At 38.3% G+C, this 5,019-nt stretch overlaps 1 pseudogene; it reads left to right on the plus strand.

Annotated features, from left to right (window-relative positions):
- Positions 1 to 321: 321 nt before the first annotated feature.
- On the plus strand, positions 322 to 3,562 carry LOC143605689 (receptor-like protein EIX1; annotated as a pseudogene).
- The last annotated feature ends 1,457 nt before the right edge of the window (positions 3,563 to 5,019 follow it).

The following is a 5,019-nucleotide window of genomic DNA, read 5'->3' on the forward strand; positions in this document are numbered from 1 at the left end:
TATTAATAATAAATCTAATTTCGAAAACCTGTCTTCGAATTTCTAATACTTTTTAAGTGTTAAATTTGATAATAAATGTTATCTACAAAGATTTGGATATATACGTCATAAAATGGTTTTAAGTTTATCCATCGGGAAGTAAAGAATTACAAGGTGCGGTTAGGATAGAAGAATGCAATTTGTGGATGCAATTTGTGCACTGATCATCCGCAACGACTTGCAAAGTCTTCCAGCTTTATGCAATTATTAATTAATGTAGTGTGTTCATCATGACAACTCATATCTAGTCTGTATCACTTTACTAAAAAAAAAATAGTGTGAATGATGGATAATCAATGGGTTTGGGGGCTTCATCTCATTTTCTTTAGTGTTCTTTTGGTTGCAACCAAATATACTTGTATGGGGGTTCAAAATTCAACCGTATGCTGCCACGAGCGAGAGAGACTAGCACTACTCAGGTTCAAACACAGTGTCAAAGACAACTACAAAATGCTATCATCATGGGTTGGTGTTGATTGTTGCTCATGGAAAGGAGTACGTTGTGATGGTGCCACAGGAAGTGTTATCAGCCTTCATCAATTATAGGGGTGATGACGATGACCCAGAAGATTACTACTTAGTAGGTGATAAGGTGAACTCTTATTTGGCTGAGTTGAGGCATCTGAAACATCTGGATTTGAGTGGGAATAATTTCTTACAAGGCCATATTCCTGAATTCATTGGATCTTTCAAAGAGCGAAGTTACCTCAATCTCTCTTATATGGGTTTGTGTGGTATTATTCCCCATAACCTTGGAAATCTCTCCAATTTAAAGGTTCTTGATCTTACTGATGTGAATTTGTTTCCAGCAAAAAATATTGACGTGGTAATGTACATGATTCCATCATTAACGTACTTAAGTTTAAGTGGTTGTGGAATTTACAATGTTGATCTTGGTCTACATCTTGATTCAAGTAAAATACTTCCCAACCTCGAACATCTTGACCTTAGCTACAACAATTTTGAAGGTCAACTCCCACACTTTTTTCTTAACATGACCTTAGCTACATCCTTAACATTCCTTGATCTTTCATCCTATAATCTTAGTGCTGCATGGAACTCTATAAACTTTCTAAACATGATCCCTTCTAGCATACAATATCTTGATCTTTACCGTACCTATTTTTCACCCACGTATTTTAATTTCAGTGCCCACTCAACATACAATATCTTGGTCTTGGCCGGAATTATATTGATGGTAGATTTCCATATGAATTAATGAACATGACTTCACTAAGAGTCCTTGACCTTTTTGGAAACACTTTGAATTCGCCAATTCCTATTATGCCTAACCTTCTAAAGCTTGATGTTTCTTTTAATAACTTTAAGCACACTGAGCTTGTTGGAATGTGGAGACAATGTCATCTTAAGGAATTGAGCATGTCAGGTATTTATTTTGGAGAAGAAATGATAGGGCCCATCAACAAACATGTCAAAATGTTCCGAATATGCTTTAGAGGTGTTGAATCTAGATCATAATGATTTAAGCGGTTCAATTCCTCAGTCTATCAGAAGACTAACCAATTTAAGAGTCTTAGATCTCCGGTCAAACAGTTTGACTGGTTTAATCCCTGAATCTTTAGTGAGATTAAGATCATTGGAAGAATTATATCTAGCTGATAATGATTTAACTAGTACCATTCCGACATTCCTTGGAAAACTCACCAAACTTGAGCTTTCTTGGAATCAATTTAGTGGTTCTATCCCAGAATCATTGGGACGATTAACGGATTTAACTGAATTGATTCTTAAATCAAACCAATTAACAGGGCAGATTCCAGTTACAATTGGGAAACTCTCCAAATTAGTTATTTTAGATGTGTCTAACAATTCTTTAGGAGGAGTGGTTTTGGAAGCCCATTTTGTTAATCTCTCAATGTTGGAGTACTTGACTACAACTTATAATCTTAAGTTGACTTTCAATATCTCACGTGAGTGGATCCCTCCATTCCAGTTGAGACATGTTCAACTTAGTTCTTGCAAGATTATAAATGGATTTCCACAATGGTTGCAAACTCAAAGGAAGTTAGAGAAGTTGGTGTTATCTAATGCTAGTCTATATGGACTTACACCTACATGGTTGCAGAAGATGCGCTCCATTTCTTACTTAGATCTCTCTCATAACAAACTTGGTGGATCTTTGATAAACCTTCCATTTAGAAATCCTATTAATGGGCTTGAACGCGATGGTGATTTTTTGCTTCTACAAGATAACCTTTTCAACGGGTCAATTCCAAGGTCAATGTGTAGAAGAACAGACTTGGTACTTCTTGATGTTTCCAGAAATAGGTTATCTGGAAATATTCCTGACTGTGTAGAGAATCTGCGAAGCATGCAGACACTTATACTTGGTTCAAATAGGCTGTCGGGAATCCTTCCATGTTCCTTAGGAAATATTTCATCATTGATATGGTTACAACTAAATGACAATAAATTTAGTGGCAAGCTTCCTCGAGATTTAGGGAATATGATAACCTTAAAAGTTTTGGATTTGGGAAATAACAAATTCTCTGGAAACATACAAAAATGGATTGGAGAAAATCTTACATCTTTGACCGTCTTCAGGTTGCATAAAAACAACTTCACAGGAAGAATTCCTCAATCTTTGTGCAAATGTTCATATCTTCAAATTTTGGATGTTGCCCACAACAAGTTAACAGGATCCATCCCTCATTGTTTTGGAGAGTTGAATGGGATGATTGAGGCAAGAGAGCAAAGTATTTATAGTGGAGGGTATGGTTCTGGCAAAGTTGTGTCACAGGTCATGAAAGGAATCCAACTTAATGATTTACATTTATGTCTTTTGGATTACATCGAAACAGAAGGCAAGCGGGCAACAAGCTGTGCCGCTACCCCCTTTTGAATCGCAAAACCCAATCTTTTAAAAACTATATTTGCTGATCTTGGAGTCATAACATTACTATGCATGACCCAGTGAACACGGGTTTAATATGGATCTTTCAAGCAACAAACTTGTCGGACAAATCCCATCAGAAATAACTAAACTTGTCTTGTTGATAGGTTTCAATTTGTCTCACAATCACCTCAATGGGAGTATTCCCAATACCATTGGGAACATGAAGGCATTAAAGTCTCTTGATTTCTCGGACAACCAATTTACCGGGACGATCCCTTCAAGCATGGCAACTTTGAACTTTTTAAGTTGCCTGAATTTGTCACAAAACAACTTGTCAGGACGGATTCCAACCGGAAATCAACTGCAAACACTTCCCGACCCATCAATATATGCTGGTAACAGGGATCTATGTGGCGCACCTCTGCCAAATGATTGCTCCAATCATGAGAATCCACCAAATGCAGCAAGAACAAATACAAAGCATCTAATGATCCAAAGAATTTATGGTTTTACTTGGACATAACGTGTGGATTTGCAACCGGGTTTTGGGGTATTACTGGAGTCTTGTTGTTCAAGAAGCAATGGAGGTACAAGCTTTTTATGATGGCGGAGGTAACCATGGACAAGATATATGTGGAAGTTGCAGTAAGAGTTTCCAAGATTTAAAGGGGCAAAGAAGACAAATTATTATAAATCATGTTTTTGTTGCAGTTATTATTTTTCTTTATAATACATTTTTTTTTGAAATTAAACTCAAATTTTTTACTTTAAATATTTAGATTACATCGAAACAGAAGGCAAGTGAGCAACAAGTGTATGTATAAACTGTTTATGTTTGTATCATGTGTATGTATAAACTGTTTATAAACAATTGGTATGCCATATATAATTACGAAAATTAAAGTATTTCAATAATAATTTGTTCTTCATGTGTATGCATCATTTTACTTTTCAATACTTCTGGGTTTGACTTTGACCCAAAAAGTTTTTGTCTGAACTGCTTATAAATAATAAGTGTGCCATATGAAAATTAAAAATATTTCAATAATAGTTTGTGCATTTGATTATGATTATCGATATTGGATGGCTCCTAATTTCTTGTTACCACTTCTGATAATAATAAATTATGGTACGTAGTAGGAGGTAACTACTCATTACCATATTTCTTTTGAGCAATTTGTTGGTTAATTTGAGCTCTTCAATAAACAATCCATTTCATGATAACAAATTTTTAAACGAGACCAAAGAGGCTTTAGGTTAAGCAAAACTCATTTCATGTATCTGTAATCTATTTAAACGAGACCAAGGTGAAGAGGTAGGTCCCAGCAGAGCCCAGTTGGACCCGCAAGACTCACCTCAAAGAGGGACGTCTGCGCAGTTGAACCCGCAAGACTCACCTTCAACAGGGACGTCTGCGCAAAGGCTAAACTCGCAACTCACCTTGAAGAGACGTCTGCGCAGAAACCAACTGGATCCGCAGGATCCACCATGCTCAGAGACATGACGTCCTTACGCGCAGTACGCAAGCTGTTCCCGCAGGAAAAACCTCCCAATGGTCGACGTACTCCGCTTGTTCCCGCAGCAACGGATACTAGCCATCAGGGAAGGCTACCCGCGCAGCAAGGCTACACGCACAAGGCACTTAACTCTTAAATAATTCAGTAATGTCACCTGAAGGAGTGAGCAAGCCGGGAACACTCCCGCACAAAGCCGGGAACACTCCCGCACAAATGAGCCAGTCCGTACGATACTGGAGGATCTTTTGTACTGTACCTGACGAGGTATGGACAAAAGATCTGACCAAAGATACGACAGCTCACTGACAACAGTATGACGAGCAGCACGCTCTTGTACTGTATGTCACTATCAGCCGCTGCCTACTCACCAACCTGTCGGAGGACGTGCATAGCCTGCAGTTGGTGGAACAGGAATAGTACACAGCCGGCCTGGTCACTATCAGCCGCTGCCTACCCACCAACCACCAGCATGGCACGTGCGTAGCCCACAGTTGGCAGAACAGGAATACTATTCAGCCGGCTGTACCTGCTTGGAAACCTACCTTCGGCTATAAATACTCCAACACCTTGGAATGGTATGGACACATTACATTACCTTATCACATC

Source organism: Bidens hawaiensis, unplaced genomic scaffold (assembly GCF_021521415.1).
Source record: "Bidens hawaiensis isolate Kalapana, Puna unplaced genomic scaffold, B.hawaiensis_p1.1 tig00070777_1, whole genome shotgun sequence".
In the NCBI taxonomy this organism is placed as follows: Eukaryota; Viridiplantae; Streptophyta; class Magnoliopsida; order Asterales; family Asteraceae; genus Bidens; species Bidens hawaiensis.